Source organism: Malurus melanocephalus, unplaced genomic scaffold (genome assembly GCF_030028575.1).
Source record: "Malurus melanocephalus ecotype Western Australia unplaced genomic scaffold, MMel_1.1 scaffold_369, whole genome shotgun sequence".
Classification (NCBI taxonomy): domain Eukaryota; kingdom Metazoa; phylum Chordata; class Aves; order Passeriformes; family Maluridae; genus Malurus; species Malurus melanocephalus.
This window is the reverse complement of record NW_026623601.1, coordinates 713068-721541: the sequence shown is the minus strand read 5'-3', so window position 1 is coordinate 721541 and position 8474 is coordinate 713068. Positions and strand designations below refer to the sequence as shown.

The window sequence follows — 8474 nt, the reverse complement described above, 5'->3', positions numbered from 1 at the left end:
TCACACACCYGGTCTTTTGCCCAAGGACACTCCGTGCATTTTTCTTTTGCACAAACACTGCCCCTCTCACAGCGGCCATCACCCCCGCGTTTTGCACACGCACACCCCTCTGCACACACGCGCTTTGCACGCCCATCGCCCCTCGCGCAAGGACGCTCCCCCATCCCCGTTTCCCATCCCCGTTTGCAATCCCCGTTTCCCATTCCCGTCCCCCATCCCCGTTCTCCGTTCCCCATCCCATTTCCCCATCCCCGTTTCCCATCCCCGTTTGCAATCCCCGTTCCCCATTCCCATCCCCGTTCCCGTTCCCCACACCGTCCTCCCTCCCCGACCCCTCCCCACGTGTTCTACGCCCCCCGCGCTCCCGCCTCTCGTCTCGGCCACGCCCCCGGCCACGCCCAGTGCCACGCCCCGTGACGTCAGCGCGGGAGGCGGGCGCGCGCTGCCCGTGCCGGCGGAGGCGCGCCCGGGAGCGCAGCGGGGCCGGTGCCGCTGGTCCCGTCTGTCCCGGCGGCGGAGCGGGCGCGGGTGAGAGCCGGGAGCGGGCGGATGCGGGGGCACCCGGGGGGTACCGGGGACCGGGGCGGCTCCCCGCGGGCTCCCGACGCCGCCGGGGAAAAGTTTGTAGCGSYGGCGGCGGCGCCGGGCGGGCGGGCGGTGGTGGAGGGTCGGGGCTGAGCCAGCGCGGAGCGCGGGGAGGCGGCTGGGGAGGGTGTGAGTGTGAGCCAGGGTGCGAGAGCCTGGGAGGGTGTGCGAGTGTCCTCTGTGTGTGTGTGACTGTGTGTGACACTGTGGAAGTGTCCTCTGTGTATGTGTGACACTGTGGAAGTGTCCTCTGTGTGTGTGTGACACTGTGGAAGTGTCCTCTGTGTGACTATGGAAGTGTCCCGTGTGACACTGTGTGTGTGTGCTTGCGGCTGGCTGTGAGTGTCCTCTGTGTCTGTGACTGTGTGAGTGTGATACTGTAAGTGTCCCCTGTGTGTGTGTGGCACTGTGTAAGGGTCCTCTGTGTGACTGTGACTCTCCGTGTAAGCGTCCCCTGCGTTTGTGAGATTGTGTGTGACACTGTGTGTGTGACACTGTAAGTGTCCTCTGTGTGTGTGACTGTGGAATGTGACACTGTGGGAGTGTCCTCTGTTTGTGACTATGAAAGTGCCCCGTGTGACACCGTGCTTGTGACCGCGTGTGAAAGTGTCCTTTGTGTGTCTGTGTCCTGTGTCCGAGTGTGACTGTCGTGTGTCCTGTGTGCCAGCGCGTGTGTGTGTGACTGTGTCGTGTGTGACATATCACATGTCCCCTGCGTTTGTGACTGGGTGTATTTTATGTCCCTGTGTGAATTTTATGCCCCCTGCCTGTGTTTTATGTCCCCTCTGCGTGTGTGANTGTCCTCTGTGTGTGTGTGACTGTGTGTGACACTGCGAGAGTGTCCTCTGTGTGTGTGTGACTGTGTGTGACACTGTGGAAGTGTCCTCTGTGTGACTGTGGAAGTGCCCCGTGTGACACGGTGTGTGTGTGCTTGCGGCTGGGTGTGAGTGTCCTCTGTGTGTGTGTGACAATGTGTGTCTGTGACTTTGTGAGTGTGACACTATAAGTGTCCCCTGTGTGTGTGTGGCACTGTGTAAGGGTCCTCTGTGTGACTGTGACTCTCCGTGTAAGTGTCCCCTGTGTGTGTGACACTGTGAGTGTGACACTCTGAGTGTCCTCTGTGTGTGTGTGACTGTGTGTGACACTGTGGAAGTGTCCTCTATGTGACTATGGAAGTGCCCCGTGTGACACGGTGTGTGTGTGACACTCTGAGTGTCCTCTGTGTGTGTGACTGGAATGTGACACTGTGGAAGTGTCCTCTGTTTGTGACTATGGAAGTGCCCCGTGTGACACCGTGCTTGTGACCGCGTGTGAAGTGTCCTTTGTGTGTCTGTGTCCTGTGTCYGAGTGTGACTGTCGTGTGTCCTGTGTGCCAGCGCGTGTGTGTGTGACTGTGTCGTGTGTGACATATCACATGTCCCCTGCGTTTGTGACTGGGTGTATTTTATGTCCCTGTGTGAATTTTATGCCCCCTGCCTGTGTTTTATGTCCCCTCTGCGTGTGTGACCGGGTGTGTCGCGCCGTCGCTGTGCCYGTGTCCCCGCYGTGTCCCCGCCGTGTGCGGCTGTCACCGTGCCCGTGTCACGCGTGGCTCGCTGTCCCCATTCCCTGGCAGATGGCGACCGTGCGGCTCGGCGGGTGTCCCCCAGGTCCCGCTGGGGATGGGGACACTGGGCTGTCACCGGTGTCACCCGCAGCGCGCCCGCGTTTCCCGGTGCTCCCGGCGGTCTCCGCGATGGCTCCTGTCCCTTCCCGGGMGTTCGGGCTGTTCGGATGGACATCCCACCCCCGTTTGTTTTCCGGGAGGATTTCCCCAGCGGGGTCTGGCCGTGGTGTCGCCGATGCCCGGGGGCGACAATTTGGGAGCGAGGGATGAATTCCGTGCCGGGTTCGCTTTCCCAACTGTTGCTCCCGGCGCTGTGTGGGGTTGCGCGGGTGTGTGATGTGCTCCTGGGATTACCCATTTTTTTKGGGATTCCTGGCTGCTTTGGGACTAACTCAATGTTTCTCACGCTCGGGATGAGTTTGGTACCGGGGGTAAGCGGTGACAGTGACGTTATTTTGTTCCTCTGCCCTCTCTCCATCCAAAACCCCAAAACCCAGAGGAGCTGTGGGATGGGGCGGATGCAAATTCCTAGCGCAGCATCCCCGCCTTGTGGAATGCCCATCACCCGCTTTTCCCCCTCGTTCCAGGCTAATTCTCCCTGAGATTCGCGATGATTAAGCCGCGGCTGTTAATTAATGTATACATTACACGTTAATAATTGGGTTACGCCGAGCGGAGCGGCGGGAGTTGGGGCGGGGGCTGTGCTTGGGTGCTGTGAGATCCCGCTTTTCTCCGGAATTAGGATTCCTCCCCGATTTCCCCSTGCCTGACTGCGGCAAGGGGACGCTTGGTTTTGCTCAAAAAGCAAAAAATTCCTTGATTATGAGAATTACATCCTGCTGGGATGGCTTGAGGCTCTCGCAGGGGTTCGTGGTGGGCTTGGTGTCCTCAGAGGGCTTTTCCAGCCTCAATAATTCTGGGATCCTGGGAGTGTTCATATTTCATGTGGACACCGGGGTTGGTACCAGACCCTGCAGAGGGGACAGCATCTCTGGGGGCAGCTCTTCTCTCCTTTCCTGTTGTTTTTTTTTGCTTCTTTTTTTTCCCCGCTTTTCCCCCTGCTTTTTTTTTTTTTCTGTTTTTCCCCCTGCTTTTTTTTCCTGCTTTTTTTCCTGCTTTCCCCCTTTCTTTCCCCCCTCTTTCCCCAGCTTTTCCCCTGCTTTTTTTCTGCTTTTTCCTCCTATTCTCAGGAGCAGCTTGCCCTGACAAGCTGTGGCTGCCCCATCCCTGGAAATGTTGGATRGAGCTCGGAGCAACCTGGGATGGTGGAAATCTCCCTGCCCACGAGATGAACTTTAAACCATCCACGATTCTCTGACGATCCCCTCCCCTTTCCAGTCTCCATTCTCTTCCCACATGAGTTTTACCCCCGTGGTCACTCACAGCAAGAAAATTCCCACTTTTCACACGAAATTCCTCACTTTCCTCTCTTTTCCCTGCTCCCGACCTGGGGGATTTTGCAGGCAGAGACGCCAGCTTTCCATGGATATATAAATTTCCAAAATAACCCTGCTCAGGCAGGGAAGGGAATGTGCTTTTTCAAAAATAGCAGCTTCGTTACTTTGAATCAACTAAAGCCGGAGCAGCGCTCCACGTTCCTAATTATGTTTGCCTTTTAATGAGGGGAAAAGCTATTTGCCGAGCTAAAATATTTATTTTAACCCGGTGGGGTTGCTCACAAGAGTTTGTGTGGATGTTAAGGAGGTGGTTGAGACACCGTGTAAGGTTTTATTTTTTTTTTTTTTTTTAGGGGGAAAAATGTTAATAATGACATGGCGAGAGGTTTTTTGGTGGAGGGAGCTGGCAGCTGGGGAATTTGCATCTTCCTCAGCCGCGTTGTTTTCAAGTGGTCTGGGAGCTGCGTCCTCCTGGCTCCGTGGGTGGATTCTGACGGCAGCTGGCACGGGAGGGAATGCAAATCTTGAGCTCAGCTTGGGCACCTGCCCAAAATCCCTCCTGGAAACACCTGAGCTTTGCAGGCTGCCCCTCGGGAGGCTGCTCAGGGGATGCTGGGGAGTGTGGGGTGGGTTTTTATGGGATTATGGAGTGGAAAGGACCCCAAGGATCACGGATCCAATCCCTGTCCCTGCACAGACCCCCAAAAATCCCATCCCTGGCAGCACTGTCCAAACGCTCCTGGAGCTCTGGGGCTGTGCCCATTCCCTGGGGAGCCTGGGCAGTGCCAGCACCCTCTGGGGACAGAAGAACCTTTCCCAAAATCCACCCTAAACCTGCCCTGGCACAGCTMCAGCCATTCCCTGTGTCCCTGTCACAGATGGCGATGCCCTGGGAAGTTTTGTAGCCCATTGACTTCTCCAATGACCAGGGATGGGTCAGCTTTGAAATGAAGGGATCAACCCACTGGAAAATGGATTTCTGATTTTTAATTGGAGTTTCTCTGCTCTGGAGCCAGGCTGGGAGAGCTGGGTGGAGAAGGGAAGGATCCAGGGAGAGCTCAGAGAGCCCAAAGGGGCTCCAGGAGAGCTGGAGAGGGAGTGGGGACAAGGGATTGAGGGATAGGATGCAGGGAATGGCTTTAAACTGGAAGATAKGAGGTTTAGMTGGGATTTTGGGAATTAGGAATTGTTCCCTGGGAGGGTTGGGAGAGGCTGGAGGGGTGAGAGAAACCAACCCTGGTGGAGGTGCTGGGGCTGAGTCCTGTCCCTAAAGGAGCTGAAGGTGTCACCAGCCTGTGGGGCTTTGCTGGTCATTTATTGTGGTGCTGTGGCCATAAATAAACTTTGGGATTTTAGGAAGGGAAGAAGGAGAAAGCTCTTGCAGGGCCTCATATGATGGGAGCAGGGCACGTGCATGCCCTGACAAGTCCCTTGGCTTCCCAAAAAAGYGGAGGGACCTGCTCCCAGCAGCTCAGGTCCGGTTTGTGGCACTCAGGTGATGCCCRGTTGGCACCACAGCCATCCGAGCACCCACACCATCCATCATTTATGAGGATTGCTGTGGAATCTCCTGCCTCCCGTGGTCCCCCTTGCAGCCTGGGGTCCTTCGTTTCTCCTGGTGGTCCTCTTCCCAATTCCCCTTCCCAATTCTCATTCCCCATTCCCCCCTTCACATTTCCTATTCCCCATTCCCCCGTTCCCCGTTCCCGTTCCCCATTCCCGTTCCCCAAACCCATTCACCATTCCCCCATCCCCATTTCCCCATTCTCCCATTCCCCCATCCCACATTCCCCATTTCCATTCCCCCTTCCCCAATCCCTAATCCCACAGTCCCCATTTCCATTTCCATTCCCCTTCCCACCTCTTTTTTGTGATCCTCACAGAATCCCAGATTTGATTTGGTTTGGAAAGACCTCAAAACTCATCCAGKTTTCCACCCCCTGCCATGGGAAGGAATTCCCCTCAAGGGAAGGATTTTTTCCTGGTGTTTTCTCCTTTTGAAGCCATTTCAGTCACGAGAAACACAGGAATGATTAAAAAAAAAAAGAAGTGCCTGAGCCACTTTCTACATTTTTTATTTTAAAATACAAATTATTATTATTAATAATAATATTTTGTTAATAATAATAACAAAAACAATAAGAATAGTATTCATAAGGATAATGTTAATAATAAGAGTAGTATTAATAGGAATAATATTAATAATAAGAATAATATGAACAGTAATTCCTTTTCCCTGAATTCTCCAGAGTCTCTTCCTCCCCTGCCCCACGGGGACCATCCCATCAATTCCAAGAGGGAATTCACTGCCCCAAGAACCCAACCAGATGTTTTCCAACTGACCCCAAACAATTCTGACCCAGCACAGAATCCTGGCTGTGATGTGGGGCCATCGCTCATCCCGAGCTGCAAAAACCCCGAGCTTCCCTCTCTCCGAGCAGCCGCCCTTCTCCCACCCGGATGAAGSGCTTTAGGGCATCCCCGTGAAGCGTTTGGGGTGGTTTTTGGGGTTTTTTGGCGGCCAGGGCTGGCCCCGTGGTGTGTGGCCTCGTTTGAACAGCGCCGGCCGTTTCCTTAGGAACGGGATAAAAAAAACCCTTTTTGGGAGTGGAACAATAGCGCGGCGCCGGCCGGGTCAGCGGAGAGCAGCGAGGCGGGAGGTGCTTTAGGGCGATCCTAAAGGGTTTTTCTGACCCTTTTGGGGTTTGGGATGAGTCCACAGGTGGGTTGTTGATGCTGGGGCGCAGCGTCCGTCGTTTCGCGGGGCGTGGCGGGAGAAGATGCTCAGGTTCTCCATCCAAACTCATCTCCAGCAGGTAAAACGTGGAAAAAGGGAGCAAAACCATCAGGAATTGGGGTAACGGGTGCAGCGCTCACTCAGGGAGTTCAGCCCCAGYTCTCACACCCCTCTGGGACTAAGAGTGAGAGATGTGAAATCCTTAAAATCCTTAATTCCTGCCTGGTTCCTCGCTGCTGCTGCTCGCTCCTCTTGGCTCACATCCGTTCCCAGGGCGGCCGGGGGGGCTGCGGGGTCCCTCGGTGCCGAGGCTAAAATTAAACAAAGAGAAACTTCCCTTTTTTTCTTTTTTTTTTCCCTTCTTTTTTCTTTTTTTTTTAATTTNAAAAAAAAAAGAAACAAAACCTCCTCGCCTCAGAGGCATTTCCTTGCTTTATTTCTCTCCCCTCCATGTCCAGCCTCTCTCCCTCCCCACCCTGATGGAAAAGCTGCCATCAGATTAGGGCTCACGGGGTGGGGTTCTTGTGGCTCTGCCCTCAGCCCCAAATCCCCTCCCTGGGTTTATTTTTGTCTAAAATATTTTCTTTTTGTTGTGGGGAATAGTTCCTGATGCATTGGGCATGGAAGCAGCTGGTCCTTGCGGTGGATAAGGTTTCGGGTAGGGAAAAAAAGAAAAAAAAAAAAAAGAGAAGATGATTGGATGCATCCTGAAAAAAAAAAAAAAGAGGGGGTCTGTGGGTTCATCCCACAAAAGCTGGAGCTGTGTGAGTGTCTCCTGCAGAAAAAAAGAGGAGGAGCTGGGGTGCGTCCTAGAAAAAAAAGAGGAGGTGTGAGAGTGTATCCTACAAAAAAAAGGGATGAGGAGGTGGGAGTATCCCTGAAAAGGAGGAGATGGGGGTAAATCCCACAAAAAAACCCGAAGTGCATCCCAGAAAAAGAAAGAAGAGATGCCCAGGTGCATCCCACAAAAAGAGGAGGAGCTGGGGATGCATACTGGAAAAAAAAAGAGGAGGTGTGCGAGTGTATCTTACAAAAAAAAAAAGGGATGAGGAGTTGTGGGTAAATCCCACAAAAAAAGACAAAGTGCATCCCAGAAAAAAGAAAGAGGAAATGCCCATGTGTATCCCAGAAAAAGAGAGGAGGAGATGGGATGCATCCCCTAAAATGAGGGGAGGAGATGGGGGATGGATCCCACAAAAAAGGGGAGGAAATGGGGGATTTGTCCCATGAAATGGGGATGCACCCCACAAAAAGAGGGGAAGAGGAGGTACCTCTGTGGGAATCCATCCCATGGGATATCTTGGGACAAATGGGGTTTTTTTTGGGACAGTGGGGTGGGCTGTTTTTGCGATGTGTTTTTTTTCCCCTCCCGTCTCTCCTGTGGCCTCTGCTCCCCTGGGCAGAGCTGCCTGAAAGTTAATCACCTCTGAAAAATGCTTTAATTAACTTAATTAGCCAGACAGTCCATCTGGGCTCCTGCAGAGCTTGATGGGATCCCTGCAATGAGGTCGGGACGGGGAGGAGGCGGGGGCTCATCCCAAATCCCAGGGGATTGTGTGAAACTCACAGGTTTAGAGGGAAAACGGGATTTTGGGAAGGAATTCTTGGCTGGGAATGGGGCCCAGGCACAGGGTGCCCAGGGAGCTCTGAAAAATCCCCCAAACCCAGGGAAACATACCTAAATCCAGGGAAATCTGGAAAATCCCCCAAATGCAGGGAGCTGTGGAAACGTCCCCCAAATTCAGGTAAATCTGAAAACTTCTCCCAAATCCAGGGAATTCTGAAAAAAACTCAAATCCAGGGGACTCTGGAAACATCCCCAAAATCCAGGGAGCTCTGAAAAATCCCCAAATCCAGGGCTCGAGACAGAGTGAGCAGGAAAAGCCCTGTAGGCTGTTAGGGCAGAGGAATGCAGGGCCTGGAGCAGGGATTTGGGAATTTGGGTTTGGTGTCCTCAGAGGGCTTTTCYAGCCTCAATAATTCTGGGATCCTGGGAGTGTTCATATTTCCTGTGAACAGYGGGGTCRGTACCAGACCCTGCAGAGGGGACAGCATCTCTGGGGGCAGCTCTTCTCTCCTTTCCTGCTTTTTTTCCTGCTTTTCCCCCTGCTTTTCTGGGCTTTCCCCCTGCTCTTCCCTGCCCTTTCCC

The 8474-nt window shown here is 53.7% G+C and overlaps 1 protein-coding gene across 1 annotated transcript in view; it reads left to right on the top strand.

Moving 5' to 3' along the window:
• The first annotated feature begins 454 nt into the window (after nucleotides 1-454).
• SH3BP4 (SH3 domain binding protein 4) overlaps nucleotides 455-8474 on the top strand; it is a 33179-nt gene continuing 25159 nt past the window's right edge. The window contains exon 1 of the mRNA XM_057378671.1: nucleotides 455-528. The gene's annotated coding sequence lies outside the window, so the exon portion shown is untranslated. The remainder of the gene's footprint in view (nucleotides 529-8474) is intronic.